Below are 17,573 nucleotides of genomic sequence, written 5' to 3'. Positions count from 1 at the left end.
TGAGTCGAACTCGTAAAACGATGAGTCGAAGAGGCCAGCCGACGAATCGAACTGAGAAGATGACGAGACGAACTCACGAAGCGATGAGTCGACTTCTGAAAACGGCGAGTCGAACTGGCAATTCGCCGAGTCGAACTCGGAAAACAACGAGTAGCCTGTGTCACAGCCGCCTCTCCCCGGAAAAATAATCAAAGGACGCACGAACTCATGTCATGTTTTTGTCGAAATGATTCACGTTGTCTCACCACACACCGTACGTGGAAAACCCGCGAAAATTATAACCAATCAGAAACATGCCATTCGCGTGATAATGTAAGAGCCAATCATATCATTTTCCACACATTCCTGGAAAAGTCACGCGACCTCGGACACGATTATCAACGGTAAGACACAGACGTCTCTCTCCGATATTTTTTCTGGGGAGAGGCGGCTGTGTCACAGGCTAAACAACGAGTCGACTAGAAGGAATCGGTGTGCGGAAACGATGAAACGCCATAACGAAACGACGAGTCGAATATTTTGTCCAAGATCTACCTTCATAGAAACGACGAGTCGAACATTTTTTCCAAGATCTACCTTCATAGCCAACATGTTTTGAAGTCTGGCAGAACAGGTTCTCGTATTTTGGGGCAGTTATTAGCAATTTAGGCTAACTAGGTTCTTAATATTATTAGATTCTTAATTTCTATGAAGGAGATGTAGTTGTTGATTACCAGAAAACTAAATAAACCGCTTAGGTTTGGTCTTTAAGTATACAGTATTTATTCACAACTGTATTATTATGTATTCACGTGTAATATAAAGTTGTACTCTTTAAGTCCCACTCCTTTGTTAAGATGTTTATCATAATTAATAGCTGTAACCAACACGTAAGAACCTACTTGCTCTTGCTTGGCTAAACAGGTTCTTGTAATTTTATGCTCTTAAAATGGCAAATTTCTGCCAGTCGGTTCTTAAACGACTAGGTTCTTACACGCGGGTTTTTTTTATTGTAATTTGAGGGCTTTGAGTCAGCGAACTTCCAAAAGACCTTCATCTTGTTGTCAAACGAATTTTGAGCTATAAATGTCGATCTTTATTAGTTTTCAGATTAACAGTCATGGGAAAGAATGGATACAAGAAGATCTCCACGAATGAAGATAAAGAAATAGTCAGCTTCGTGTCTCTTCTTTTCTTTCGATGGATGAATAATATCTTCAAGATAGGCAGTGAACGACCATTAGATGAGAATGGTTTTTTACCGCTTCAAAAAGAGAACTTTGCCTCTTTTCTGACCGATCAGCTTCAAGATAAGTGGAACAAAGAAAAAATAAAGTGCAGCAGAAATGACAACAGGCCTAAACTTTGGAAAAGCGTCATAAAGTTTCCTTCGGTCAAAGATGCCATGATTATTGTATTCACGAATGCTTTGTATTCATTTTCTCGCCTTCTTCAACCATTGTTACTGGGATATCTCATTTCCATACTGATGTCAGCTGAGCCACAGAAAGATAATCTTCTCTACGGTTACGCATTTGCTTTGTGTATAAATTCTTTCATCGTAGCTGTTAGTATGCACCATCATGACTACAGATGTGAGCTGTTGGGTACCAGGATGAGTTGTGCCTTAAAAGGTCTAGTTTACCGTAAGGTAAGCACGAATAGGTTAGACTAGCTTAATCTGCGATCATGCGTTCTTTTCGTTCGCGGTGAAGCACGGTTACGAACTCCTGATTATAGGTATGAATAGCCACACACAAAATCCCGTCTCCTTGAGGCATAGTTACCTTTACCTAGCTGGTTTTGTAATAGGCAATAGATTTGCAGCAGTAAGACTAAGTAAGAATAGCCACGCAGAAGATCCCGTTTTCTTGTGGCATGTATATCGTCGCCTTTACCTAGAAGAGGTTTAAGGTCAGCACGCACGAGGGGAATAGTCCCTGCGATTCGTCCCTGCAACTAGCTAGTCCCCTGAAGAGTTTACACGAAGGGTCGCAAGGACTTGTCCTACGTACAGTTCACACGAAGCCGGTTCTGAGGAACAAGTCGCAGGGACTTATCCCAAAAATTCAAACTGGTTTGAATTCGTGGGACTAGTCGTAGGGACCAAAGTTGGTCCCTGCGACTAGATTTTGAAGCAAAAATGGCCAGTTGACACGATGGGACTTGTCCCCGCGACTTGTTGCAGGGGCTAGTCGCAGGGACCAGTCCCCTCGTGTATGCCGACCTTCAGGTGGTGGAATTGCAAGTGATGAAATTTTGATGGTTTATAACCATTGGTTTCTTGACGTTTAATATTCTCTTATGACGCTTGACAGTAAAATAATCAAATTAAACCTCTATCGTTGTTAGTCACGTGGAATAAGCTTAACTTACACCAAATGCAAGAACGTTTTGCGGCGGATGTGTCTCCCATTCTCCAAATCCTGACCCTATTTTCAAGACCGCAGCTAGTAACAGACAAACCGAGGCACTTGCCTCAGTGATTTGTGTTCGTTTTTCTTGCTCTTAGTCATCATAAACACTCTAAATACCTAGGGAGAGAATTTAACCATGGACATTGCCTCAGTCATAATTTTTTCCTAGCTACGGCCGTGCTTTTAATTAGACCATTATTCTTATCCAACTATAGGCGTGAGCCCTAAAATTCACTGTTTTTAGAACTGGCCGATTGCGTATCGCCCCGAGTTAAATCTTATAGTTACTTAGTTTGCCATTTTTTATCTGATATGTTTAGTATAGTACGCTTTCCCTTTATACCCATGCTCATTTTCAGACCAACAAAACAAAATCCATGACCCATTTTCTCTCCAAACACCATAACTTTTGGGGTGGCACATGTCTTTATAGGAAAGTACTCCCAGGTTATAGCTAGGTAGACGGTCACGGTTGACTTTTACCCAGATCAAGAGAAGATGAACGGGAAGAGAGTTCATCCCCCTATATAGCCCTTATACCTAAGCTCGTGCTGCGGGTACAGCCTCTGTATGCATGGTGTGAATTGCATTCTGTTCTATCTCAGATTGTTGCACTTTGATTTCAAGCATATGATAGCAGTCATCTTAATCATTATTTCGTAAATAAACCGCACTAAAATCCTACATTTCTTGATTCGCAGACGCTACTTCTCAGCAAGGATGCATTGTTAAAGTTTACAACAGGCCACGTGATCGACCTTATATCAAATGATGTTCAGCGAATAGAGGAAGACACAGTCATTGCGCTTTCTGTGACGGTTTCTTCGTGCTTTCTTTTGGTGGCGTCAGCAGTATTACTCGTGTATTTGATTGGCTGGCAATCTCTTATGGGAGTCTTTTTCCTGTGTTTTCTTGTGCTATACCTCGCTGGGTTCTCCTATATTAGTGCTGCACTGCGCTTGCGCACAGCAGCGGTGACCGACCGGCGCATCTCCTTGATGAACCAGGTGGTTTCTGGGATTCGTGCCATCAAAACGCGTGCGTGGGAAGACGAATACAGAAAAAAAATTCGACACACACGAAGGTAGCCCTAAACGAGATGTAGTGTTAATTGTTGACTCGTAATGTTTGATAGCTGAGAATTGGGCAAGAGTTAATTGTCAGTTAAGATCTACCAAGTTAACTGGTAGTTGAGACATGGGCTAAAGAAATCGCTGAATTTATCTAACAACTGAGATTACAGAACAACATCCTTTATGTCGAGGAAAAGGTTGTTATTTATCCTCTTCAAAGTAATTAGGTGGCTAGCTAGGTGATCATAGCTGGTACTTATGACTTGGCCTCGGGAGTACTTCCAGAAAACTTGAGTGGGGTGTGCGGCCCACTTCCCAAAACCCTTAGCCTATTTATGACCAAAATCTGCGATTTTCCCTACCCTATTAATGACCTGAAAAAGTAACATCTTCTAAGAAACATACCCAGTTCAAGACTAGAGTGCAAAAACTATACCCTAGTTATGACCAAAACGGCTGAAAACCCTTCCCTTTGGGGCCGCGCATACCTTTGTAGCCCAACTATGGTCAGGAGACGATGATCTTCTCTTGCTATGGTATAGTGTACGGCCAGGTTACAAAAGCAACACTCTTGTCATCAATAATAACATTTGTCGCTTATAGCGTCGGTAATTAACTGAAATGTCCTAACGATTCTTGGTTCTTTCTTTTTTCTGTTTTCAGAAATGAAATGAACATCGTCCGTAAGAAAAGTGCCATTTTGTCAGGTGTTCTTGCCTTGCGGGACAGTTCGGTATCAATGGCGACCCTGTTGTCTGTCATTACTCTTGTACTAACTGGTCAACCCATCACACCTGTTAATGTCTTTATGCTGCTAGGCTTTATGGATATCGCAAATATTTTCGTTTCCACTCCTTTACTACAAACATATGAAGCCTATGCATCGCCAAGAAGAATAGAAGATTTTCTTCTTTTAGAAAACCTTCCCGCCATCTTACGTGGCCAGTCTAAAGAGGATATCAGTAACACAGAGAGCAGTTCAACCAGAGTTACGAACGGTCTCCCAGATCCACAAAACAAATCGGGAGAAGTATCAAATTTTGATCAATTAAACAATCAGGATAAACCCAGCACTTTATGTGTGTCGAAATTAACGTACAGACAAATTGAGCGACAAAATGAATTTATTTTACAGGATATCCAATTTTCCACAACGTCACAAAGTCTAACAGTCATCACTGGGCCAGTGGGCAGTGGAAAATCTACTCTTCTCTCAGCGATCGCTGGAGAGATCTCTGAGATTTGTGGAACAATGACCTTCAATGGGACTCTTGTTTACGTTCCGCAAACAGCTTGGATATTCTGTGGAACCATAAGAGAAAACATTTTGTTTGGTCAACCATACGATGAAACAAAGTACGCAAGAGTAATCGAGGCGTGTGCCCTCACAGACGACATCCAGCGGTTTCCTGACTATGACCAAACAGTTCTTGGAGAGCGCGGTGAAGTTCTGGGTGGAGGTCAGAAGGCGAGAGTTAGTTTAGCACGCGCAGTTTACGCTGATGCAGACCTTTACTGGCTAGATGATCCTCTGAGTGCTGTGGACTTAAAAGTTGGCCAACATATCTTTAAAACATGTATCAACGATCTACTGGGCGATAAAATGCGAGTGTTGACATCACATCATGAACAGCATCATGAAAGAAGCTGATCAAGTGATTGTGTGGTACAAAGGCTACGTGTTGGAAAAGGGAAGTTTCACTGAAATACAAGAAAAAGGTATTATAACCACAACTGTTGACCCGCTCTACCAGACAGTTGGGAACGATGGAGAGCTAAATAAGAGCTTTGCTCGGAAGATTGAACAGAAATACGAAGGTGGTGATGACTTTGAAACAATGGTACCACTGCCCAAGGAAGCAAAGGGTCTGGAAATATCACAAGAAGATCGTTCCATTGGAGTGATTTCATCATAGCTTTACTGGAACTACTTTAGAAGCGGAGTACATTGGTCAATAATTGTTGCAGTAATTTGTTTGTGCTTCATAGCGCAAGGTAAGTATCAATACTAAAAGTGGTCGTTCGTGCGTGCCAATGGCCAATTCTATCATGGTAGTTGTGTTCATCATCTTGAACTGGATATTTGTTTTCGCGAATACAGCTACCATGATTCCCTACAGGGGCATCTCATAGAGGGAACTGGCCATTGTGCGCAGTTTAATTTTGTAATTCTTTTAAGATTATATGAACTGAGTGTTATATATTTAGAGACTTTAAGAACATATCATCTTATTCATTGATAACAAAAAGCTTATCAGATTGAAAAAGGCATTATTAACAAGACGTGTGACTTGACTAGTTTTCTCGCCGAGGCAAATGCAGATAGAAAACATAACAATGCAAAGGTAAGGCATAGAGAGTGGCCAAAACGTCTCTGAAACGGTTTCTCTTGTACAGTCTGGAAGGAGATGGACTGTGTTAGAAACAACGACCTGGTGAGGAGTTTAAAAGTAAATTTTATGAATTAATAGGGGTCCATGTGACGGGAAGAAATGTCGTAAGTTGAACCATTTTACGCTGAGTTCAAATCTGGGAGTATTCGTGTCCATGTTATGCAGAAGCCCAGAAGACAGAAACCAGGTAGAAGGAAAAAGTGTCAAGAAGAAAACCGATTATGCTGAATCCAATTTTTCAGCTTGGCGGCTGAACAACTGACACTAGTTAAAAAGTCAGAGAGCCTGGTAAAAATAGTGGTATGCTCTGAACTGTGATGGTGAAATTGAATGATTTGGATATGCTGATGGTGGCTGAGAGAGGTGCAGATGTCAGCATCATGAACGTACGGCATTTTAACTGAACGTTTAGTTGGCAGGCTACAAGCGAGAAAAGAAATTATTAAGATCAAACTACCTACTCTCCAGCATGGGGCATTGGATGTGAAGGGAGACGTCGAGGCAGTGACTGGTAGTGAGACATCTCGGAGAATGCAATCACCTCAGCTGATAAGCCAGAAAAGTTTGACTGAGCTAGGAATGTTGAGAATCCAACAAGATAGCAACTTGGCAGAACCCAATAACCTGGAAATATCTAGAGAAGGACACGCCTGCGCTGTCAAACAATAAGAAGACGTTTTCAAGAGACGAAAAGATGGAAGACAAGAAGAATAACAAGGAGATCCTGGGGAAGTTCCATATAATACCTGAGGCAGTACCAATAGCACAGAGAACCAGACAGCTACCATACTATATTCAAAAGCCATTAAAGAAGTGGCTGGACCTCGGTAGAATGGTAGGCATCTTTCAAAAGTACGAGAAGATGAACCAGTTACAGGGTGTTCTCCATTAATGGTGCATCCCAAACTAAAGTTTGTAGGGATACTATCAGACCAATTGAAACCTTAAATGATCAGAGCGAGTGTTAAATTGTACATGGAACGAAGCCCAATTTCACCGGCACCACTGACCAGCAATGGAAGACTTCATTCGCAAATTTCATGACTGCACCATCTGGACAAAGTCAGACCTGAGAAAAGGGTATCACCAGCTGGCATTATACCCAGAATCTAGATCCGTTGCAAAATTTAGCACCCCTTGGGGTAATTCTAGACCCAAGATGCTAGTATTCGAGGCAAAGGCATCTTCAGACCTACTATTTGACGAGATTTGAACAGAATTCTCCGCTACGTTCCTGGAAACTTCATCCAAAGAGATGACCCCTTAAATGAAGCGAATTACGGCTTTTCTTCGCGGACGAAGATTTTAGGAAGCTTTCCCCTTCCAGAGAGTGATTGGGAGACAAGCTATGAAACATTGAAAACGTTATCCCAGAAAGGTGAAGATTCTGCACCCTGACATGCACAGAAAAGAAACGGAGAAAGATGCTTTTTGTGTGAAACAGATTCTTCACCTGTCTACTTGGGATCCCGCGATTTACCTCTTTCACAGCACACAAACAACTTCTCACCCACAACAAAGTTACCTTCATGAACAGTGGTTCATGGACATGCAAGCATCGATATGCAAGCCTGGACGTGCAAGATGTGAAATATGAGCCTGGGAAACATGGAGCCGAGTTATGAATCGCATTGTTTTACCATTGTTTCTTATTCACAGTTCATATTTTGGATCGGTGTTGCACAAGCCGTCGTTAGGTGTTTCTGCCTTGATCTACCGAATGCTGCGGAAATTGAGACGGACCTTATTGTCACAGAAAGGTTACTCATTGGGAGATCAACGATCAGGATGTTCACTTGGCACCATTCTGTCCATTCAAAGATGAGTCTTAAAGTGCTTATGGAGTAAACAATAATTGCTGCTTATTTGAAAGGCTTTACAAAGTAGAGAAGAATGGCGTTTTTCTTTTTGGAATATTTTTTTTCGTTTTAGAGATATTCACGTTTTTGTTTTTATAGTGATGACGTCATAAATAGTTCCACTTAAACAATAAAATACTGAATCAAGAATATCTCCAGAAATATTGGAGCAGTGTTCTTCAAACTTGGCACCAGAAATTTACATCACAAAAGAAACAGAATGACAGCTACTATGCTGTTTCCATGGTAACACTCTTGGCTCCAGTCTCTTTGTGTGAAAAACCAAATATCCCCATTTGCAACCTTTTAAAGTGGGATAGAGGGTCTTGCTCGGAACATACATGGTTCCCATATTGTCTTAACTCTCCCCATTAGTCCACTAGTTGGGTGATACTAATTATTAATAATTTCTGTGTTTATCAACAATTTTCCTTCTCTAGCTGTTGATGGGAGTTAACCCTTTGACTACCATAATTTTCACAAAAATGCCGTTTTTTAACCGTTAAATCCCTTTTTTCGCTGCCACGACGCCAAATGGGCCTTAATGCTGCTGAGAAAGCGATTTTTTTACCCAAAAGGTAGATTTTCCTGAAGATTAAGTACAAAAATGTGCAAAATTTTAATTTGGCGCATGCGTATAAGCCAAAATTGGGTAGGTTTTTTGGCCCGATCGAATTTTTTTCTTGCCCTTTTCCTTTCCTTTTTCTCGGCCCTTTTATTCTCGCTACCTTTTGCTCTTCATATCCTTTCTGACTGCCTTAAAAAGTTGGTTGTTAATTATGGGTACAACCTTGAAACGAGACCTCGATCAATTATAGGTATAATGGGCCTTTTTACCACCATTTTTGCACCAAAAACTGATAACGATTTTTTCAATTTGCTCCATCGTCATGCAATCGATATCCAAAACAGACAGTTGTGCGAATTGATCTATCCTAACTCTGTTATCTGCTTATCAAGATTATTATACATTGAACTAACTCTTTTCTGATTGGCCGAAAGCGTACAGTGAATTCAAAATCAGCGCCTTTCACGCCATATAGCTGCAGATTATACAACAATCATGTTAAGGACACTCAAGGTCACGGGCAATAATGTCATGGCGTTTTGTGTTACTTGCCGTCAGTGAAGAAGCAAAAACATGACTTCCATTTTTTTTTCGTTCAATGTATAAATTCGGCTGATAACCCCTACCTCGACCTTTATTATTCTGGATATCACAAAAACCTCATCCAATAATTGTTTAATATCTGGTGACATGTAAATTGATGACGTCACAAGTGGTACAAAGAGCATCTATGCGTGCTTGGTAGTCAAAGGGTGAAGTGAATACATGTTTTCTTGTCGAACACCGAAGCACAATGTGCGTTAGAAATAGCTATCAGTTATCAGCACAGGTAGCTCAAGCTCGCAAAATGAGTGTCTGAGTTTACGAAACAGTCGATAAGGATTCGCGGTATGGAAAAAACGGTTCTTATCTTTCGCCAAAAAACTGTGAAGGACTATGAGTAAAATAAAACCTGCCTTGCTTCAGGTGTGCATTCCCTTGTTTCTGTAAGATTTCTAGGCCGATTTATGGCCATTTAGGTGGTTTTCAGTTTCATTGCTTCTATTTCTGAGGAATCACCTTCAAAGATTAACAAGAAGGTCCATCCTTGCTACTGGTATTTACTAAGATTTCTCAAAACATCCCTTGATGTCACTCATAAACTTTGTGAATCTTTTTTTTCTCTATTCCTCTGTACGGTCCAGATGCCTGGGATATATCGATATCGGAAAAACAGTAGTTCGTCTGGTTATGCGTCTCTAGTATAAAGACGGGCACAAGACGAATTATACGTCTAGGCGTACTATCCTTCGAAATACGTCTTGAACGACGCACTACGAGAGATAGTTCGTCTAGACGCATAATACGTCTTGTGCCCGTCTTTAAACTAGAGACGAAAAACCAGACGAACTTCAAATGTTTGCCCAAGTTCGTCCAGACGGATGCTACTTTAGTATAAAAACGGTCAATGGCGGATAATGCGTCCTCTAATGTAAAAACGGCCAATATTTTTAACAATTTCTAGGAGTAAATAGTGCCCAAATGTTGCAACACACGTTCGCTCGCAAACGACGCCATCTTGAATTTGAGTGTGCACGGTCATTGTCACGTGACTTTGAAAAACTCAAACAATAACCTATCTCTTTGAAGTTTGCCGGTCTTCATAACCAGTCCCCTCCACTAACTATGGTTGCAACCAGAAATGAACTTCCCACAGTAAACAAAACATTAATTAGAAAAGCATTATCGGCCCATCAGTTCTAATTAATTGACACATACAGAAGGCTTTTAAGCTCCTTAAAAAAAAACTGAAAACAACTGATCCCCTCGATGGGATAAACAATCCCAATCACAGAACTGCCATTAGTGAATTTCGACTAAAGAACTACAAGTTACGTATCAAAACAGGTAAACACAATATCGAAGGATCCAATAAATTTGAGAAAATTATCTGCTCTTTCAATCATTCCACTGAGGTTAAAAATGAAATACACTTTCGTTTCTGACGGTTTACACTTAAATTTTTTCATGAAATAACAGACAAATGTGCTCTTTTTAACGAGTTAGATATTAATGCAAAAGTTTTGTTCCTCTGTGACAGCACGCACTCAGCCTACTGTTAATCGATCAACTGCTGCTTTTGTTTTTCAAGCAATGTCCCTCAGGCATGAAATTAAATTCCTTTTGTAAGAGAATATTTGTTTTTATTTCGGATGTTATTGTATTTTCTTTAGTTTAAATAGGTAATAGCATTTATTGCTATGGAACTACCATAATAAATTGTTGTTGTTGAATTTCTAAGTAAAAATACTTGGCACAATGAAGGCAAATCAAGAATTTGCAAACTTCTACCTTTTAGTACACATGGTTAAACACGTAATAATCATTATTATATGTATGCTAATAAAAGCCGCGCGCTTTAACTCCCTCGTGAACTAAATCTTTTTCCTGGATGTATCTGGAGCGAACTCCATCTATGACTATAACAGAAAACATATCCACATGTTTTGCATCATGGCCCGGCTAGTTGTGAACCTTATTCTACCGGCCAGTTCACTTAACAGCCAAAATTTTTATATTACCAGCTCAGTTATCAATGCATGAAGAATTTTGAATCAAGTATATAAATTAAATTCTGGAGGGGGATGTAACGGCACTGATCCGATGCGGAATGATTAATGAAAGCCTTACGCTAGTCTTCAAGCAGAGTTTTTGCAAGCCAGCAGTTTAGCTAGACTATATTCAACGGCAAACTGAGCTGGTGAGCAATAATTGAATTCTTTGCACGCTAAATAATTACGCTGACGAAGGTGTTTCAGGGTTGCTGTCAGAGAATTTTACAGCACAAATGCAACTAACTACAACGGCGACGAATAAGTGAACACATGCAAATCCGCCCTGAAGCATACAACTGGATCAGAGTGTGAAAGAATTAAGAACTGAACAAGGTATTTGGGTTAACGGGGACATGTATGGAACGGGTGTCTTTACTTTAGGTTGATCCATTTTTTTAGCCACCCACATGGCATCGCCTCTTACAGCTTTTAATAAGCTCAAAAATTTCAATAGGGTGAACGCTGAGAAAGCGCGCAGAAGGCCGAAGCAATTATTGTCTCAGAGAAACCAAGAGCAAATAACTTACTTGCTTTAGTCGAATTCTAGATATCCTTTAAATTGACAACTTTCGATGACTTCGCTTCATTCTAAGTAACCACCAAGGGGGGAAAAAGCTCTGATACGGGTAGCCATGGAAAATAAATACGAACGAATCAAGATTTGAAATAATTTTCTGTATGTGTCAAAATATAGCCAGTTTAGCACATTCTAAACACGAGGGATTTTGAGCCATATGAGCGGGACATACAAAGCATCGGCAACACAAAGTGCTTTTAAACCAATTCGTAATATCCATGAATAGATAACAAGGCCAGTAAAACAAGTCATTTGGTAAGCAAACTGAGTGTTTTCCATCAGTGAATGCAAATCAAGAAAGGCGAAATTTGTAAACTTTTACGATTTAGTACACATTGTAGCCGCGCACGTAAACTCCGTCGTTCTTTCTCCGATGCAATCTGGAGCGAACTGTATCGCGATGGCTCCAACAGATAACATATCCACATGTAATCAGCTCAGTTGCATCATAGCTAGTTATGAACCTAATTCTACCGGTCAATTTACTTAACAGCAAACAGTTTTGTATTACCAGCTCACTTATCGATGCATGAAGAATTTTGAATCAAGAATATAAATTAAATTCTGGAGGGAGATGTAACGGTACTCATCCATATAAACAGGAGTCATAATCGCGGACGGGGACCGTAAGTATCGGGATCTGCGCGCACCTATGATATGGGACAGTTTTCCTATTTTAGAACAAATCGCGCCATCCTGACGTCATATATCCGCGCGGATCCACGCACATGTCCGGGGCTCTCGCGTGGATATTGTCACGTTGCTTGATCAAATGGTGAGAGTGGCGAGATTCTCTTGCCGATTTTTCACGGCGATGGCAGGGAATAAGAACCAGGGCTCGTATATGTAGTTTTATGCCCTGAGCTAATGGAAAAGGTGAGTTTTTCAAGGTCGAAACAAGACTTCAATTTCAAAACTCTCTACTCTGGTATCGAGTTAATTTGTGAGTTTCTCAGACAATGCTTAACCATAACCAAAACCTGTTTTGATGGTTTCTTATTGTTTCTGCTTGTTTGGCGAGTTTGCAAAAGTTTTTGAAAGGAAAGTCTGACGCGTACAAGTAGCTCATTTACATAGTGCAGCTCGTGCACTTTCAAGTCCGAGTCGGTGTTTTCAATCGTCAACAAATCTTGACAAAGATTTGTTTCGTTATCTTTTGTGCTGAGATGCTGCAACAAATTACACGAACGCAAAAAGGCCACTAACATCATGTGTGTTTCTTCAACAGAGTGAAATTTTACACTGCAGAAATGAAAATAGACAAGGAGTTTTGATAACTCGATCAACAAAATCGAAATCGTTATTCGAAGTTGATTAAAGAAAGCGTCATCGTAACTTTGCTGATTATTTCTGCTTTATTCACATATTTTCAGCTTAGCTTTTAATATGTTCTCAAACATTTATCAATCTTAAACATGTTTAAAAGCTACAGAGCGGCGGAAGTTCAATTTGTCATGTTTACTGACTGTACAAAACACGCATCAGCGGGCGCTCTCATTCATGTAATGTAAACCAAGCAACTATCTACAAATCCCTTAGCCATTTTTGACTTAGATGCAGTGGTGATCATATTCAACGAAAGAGGGTCATAGATTCATGGTATTCGACCATTAAATAAGTTGACAGTTGGCGATGTACATCGGACGTTGTGTAAACAGAAGCAAACTTCTGCCTTATGTGCGACGAATGGTGACAGAAACACGTCAAATCGGCTTTTGGGCCTGCCTTTTACCACAAATAAGGTTAGAACAATTTGAAATTATGAGCTCTATGTCTATTTCAACTTAGTATAGCTCAAGACGTGTGGCGCGTGCTAAAATATATGCCTAACCCGTAAATTGAAATTTGACGACGGATGGTCGAATATCTGCATTTTTAACGTACTTTGAAAAGCTCTCGCGTCGCTCACAATCATTTGCCTAAAGAAATTTTTACAGGAATCTGTAGACCATCCCTCTGCGATTCAACCACCGGGAGCTTAATCCATTTGAAGGTTTCGCACATAGTGAAAATCAATTATTTTTACGCAGTACTTTTAAGTGAATGAAATACATGTCTTCGAAATTTAATCATTTTGCACCCAAAAAGACAAAGCAGCATTCCCTAAAATCAACCCAGCACACACTTAAACATTGCACAGAAATATTGGAGTGTTCTTAAGACGGAAGAATGATGTGGTTTTGCATGCGAGGCTCTCAAACTTGTTTAATAAAACGGTGCGTCAAATGAAGATTTTAACGGACGTTGGTAATTTGCATATTTCTTTGAAATAAAAGGATATTTTGCCAAAAAAACTATCCAGTAGTTTTTGTCATACCCTGGCCTATCTACCGTAACAATATGAGCGAAATCGAATTTTCGACCCTTGCCGAATTATTTTGCATATTTATGGACAGGGACTCTCAAGCAAAATTCCAACTGACGTAAACGCGTTGAGTTGTGGGCCAAAAACAAGAAAAATTTCGGGAATTTCGGACGCCATTTCCACCGCGCGACATCCGCAAAAATCCACGCAGCAGGTATGCGCGTGTGCCGCAGGTGATGGCGCAATTTGTTCTAAAAATAAAATTGTCCCATATCATGGGGACGGCCTCAATACTAGAAATGGCGCGCGCTTACGGTCTACGTCCCCGATTATGGCTCCTGATATAAATGTATTTCTTACAGGTGTTTAATTAGGTTGCTTTGTATTAGTTCCCATTGGGATAATCAGGCCTTTATATACCACTCCTTGTGAATATCACACCACTTGATGCCGACCAGTTTACTCGAGGTTGTTTTTTCCTTATTGTTTATATCGTTGTTAGTGCGGAGTGCACTATTGGGGTGGTTTAGGGGACTGCTGTTCGCTAGGTCACTAAGTTTCTAACACAATAAGGTGTAAACTTTATTGAAGACGAACAATAAACTGCAAGACTGATACTACGTGAAAAACGTTTCGAGACACCAACATGACAAGAACCGATAAAGTAGGATCGCAACAGTGGACAGCTGTTTCGCCCTTCTTGGCGCTCGTCAGCACTGTGTAGCGAAGATATGTAACGCCAGCCCAACAGCCAACGCACATAAATTGCAAAATGACCCTTTCACTATATCAAGTTCCGTACTTTGAACTCACTTGCACCCCGAAACACGCTTTGCCACATCACGTGTTTCGGGGCGCAAGGAGACAAAGTGTCAAGATTGGTGTCTCGAAAAGCAAAAGAATAAATGTGGCTGGACAAGGCCAGCCTAAACATTTAAACATTCAACCGCATGGCCAGTACCATATTTGTTTAATTAATTAATTTCAATTAATCAATTAGCCTTGCGGGAAGGGGAGCTGAGTGGGGTAGGTACCCCAGTACATTACGCAAAACGTGTCATACTTACGTTGTTTTCTTTAATGACATTACAAAAATATAGACATGGTTTTGCAAATCTCATGCTATCCTTGTGGTACCATTCTCTTAAGAACAAAAGCAATTTGCTCCAGACGCATGCGCAGATTAGTTAGCGTCAAAGTCGACTATATGTTAGGTGAAAGATACATTTCATACGGGAAAACCCACGAACGTGTAATAAACTCCGTTCTCGAGTTCAGATGTACGCTTTCTTTTATTTTTTGTAATGAGTGATACTACACTCTCGTTTTGGCCAGGGACAGCAGCTATATTTCAGGTAACGTCAATTCTCCTTATGTTAATTGCAAAGAACGCTACTGTGGCTGCGTATCTTCTGGAATCTTCCATAGCTCGATTGAAGAAATGTCGTCTGCTGTTTTGTAACAATTGTGTGTTTGCCAGGGTTCAAATAAAGAATGGAAACATATTGCTTCTCCTTAGCACCTTGTTTGTTTCCTCTTCAGTGAAAGAGAGCCAAAAGTTCATATTCAGCCGAAACTTTCCAGCGTTAGTTACATGTAAACTAAACTAGTAAATTTGTGACAAAAGAAACTTCAGTATTATTGCCGCAGACTCCGTGGCACTTACTGAAACCGCCTATTAATTTCATCAGTCGATGAGGTGACTTGCTCACCAATGTGGGATATAATTTCGGTCGAGTAAAGATCTCTTCCTTTAATACTTTTTGTTGAAACGCTCCTCAGTTGTATTACTCGATAGCATTTTGTATTAGTTTGACGTGGTTTTATTGTTAACACCAAAGCTGGCAACAGAATAAGAACGCACTATCCTGTGACTCGACGTGACTATTTGATAATTAGATTAGTTCTTGTTTATCAGTGAAATGAACATTTCCGTTTTGCATAAAACAAAATCGTTCCTCTTCGACTTTTCAGCAGATATTTAACTTTTGTACTCCATTTATCTCCAGCAGTGAGTAAAAAAATACACATCTTTCTTATATTTCCGTGGAAACAAAGGTATCTTGTTGCCTACATTGGCGAGGAAAACAAAAGTATCAAATTACAAACGTTGGCGTGAAAAGTAAAATTGTCACATTTGCTACAAAATGAACGAAACTCAACATAAGATACCACAATAAATTTAAAACCGTCTTGACAAACGGTAATTGTTATCTTTGGGCCTTGAAAGAAAACACGAACATGAAACATACACGCTGCTAGGATTATGTCCTATCAAGTTTTTGTCCGCTCATGTTCTGCAAAGGGGAAAAGGCCTAGTTGACCACCAAGGGAGAGAACGACATGGGTGAGGACCTGTTTGACTACTATATCAGAGCCGTAAATTACACTCTGCACTACCTGAGATTTTCTCACTAGGTTTGAAATAGAGTGTGACATTTTCTTATATTCTCTGGCTTGTGAGCTGTATTCAGCGTGTCTCAGATTCTTGTAAATAATCTCGATCATTGCTGGCGGCTCCCTCCACTATTTGTTGTATTTCTTGTCTCCTCTACTTATAATAGCAATGTTTTCTATTCGGCTGAGCGAAGCGAAATAGAATAGAAAAAAGTGTTATGTGATTAACATACAAAGACATAATACGTGCAAAGACACAAACAAATCTACCTAGATGCGAAGACCTGTGCCAGAGTGTGAAAATTCAGTTCTCACATTGAGAACTGAACAAGGTACGTTAGGTTGACGGGGACATGCATGAATGTTACGGTTGTATTCACCTTTACGTTGATCCATTTTTGTGGTGACCCACACGACAACGGCTCTTACAACTTATAATAAGGTCGAAATTTCTGCAAGGTTAACGTTGGGGAGGCCAAAGCAATTACTATTTCAGAGAAATCAAGAGCGGATGACCTAATTGCTTTAGTCGAATTTTAGATATCCTTTAAACTGACAACTTTCGCTTCATTCTAAATTACCACCCAGCGAAAAAAACCTCTGGTAGCCAGGGTAAAAAGTACAAACGAATTAAGATTTGATAAGAATGGGCTTTGTCATGGGCTTGCAAAATGAGCATATTTGGCCTTGTCCATGAGAGGTATTCGTCAATTACCAAGCCAAGTGATTTGGTTTCTTTAACTTTTTCGATCGATTTGCCGTCGATCTCAATATTAATGTGGTTATTTGAGAGAGCATGTATTCGTTGATTCGACCCAATTACCATAAATTCGTTTCAAATCAGCAGAAAAAGCTAATAGACATCAAGCAAACTCGGAGAATTTCCCAAGACTTGCATTTTCCTTTGCGGGCACGAGACATGTTGACCGCCAAGGCTCGATATTACCAGCCGCTGTACGGGAAAGGAGCCCGCGCTGCTCCCCCGAAGCCGAGTTCGTCTTGGGGAGGAATGTAGACCAGACACGAGAGAGCGGCTGAAATCGAGCCTAGAGACCACCGAGACTTCAAAGTGTTTTAAATGCGAACTCGGGATGTTCAGGTTCTAAGACGTTCAGACGTCATTTACAAATTTGTACTTCGAGACTTTCTCAGTTAGCCTTGCAAAATACCGAAACTGTGAGACGGCTTTGTGAAAAATCGAGACTGAAAGACGCACATAACCGCAAAGAGTGGAGACTGCGTGACCCGCCGTGAAATTCGACGAATATTTTGCGAGACCCATGGTTTTTGAAGCACCCTTCGCCACCCCTAACTGTGAGCTTTGCGAGCGAGGTCTAATTTCAACACAGTTTGAGACAATTTATGCTGTATCGACAGAGTAACAGCGTAGCATTCCTAAGCTTATGTCGAG

At 40.4% G+C, this 17,573-nt stretch overlaps 1 pseudogene; it reads left to right on the top strand.

Moving 5' to 3' along the window:
- Positions 1-1,099: 1,099 nt before the first annotated feature.
- LOC145490989 (ATP-binding cassette sub-family C member 4-like) lies at positions 1,100-5,502 on the top strand (annotated as a pseudogene).
- The last annotated feature ends 12,071 nt before the right edge of the window (positions 5,503-17,573 follow it).

Source organism: Orbicella franksi, chromosome 6, assembly GCF_964199315.1.
Source record: "Orbicella franksi chromosome 6, jaOrbFran1.1, whole genome shotgun sequence".
NCBI classification, from domain to species: Eukaryota; Metazoa; Cnidaria; class Anthozoa; order Scleractinia; family Merulinidae; genus Orbicella; species Orbicella franksi.
The sequence above is the reverse complement of the archived record's forward strand: the minus strand, read 5'-3'. Positions and strand labels throughout refer to the sequence as shown.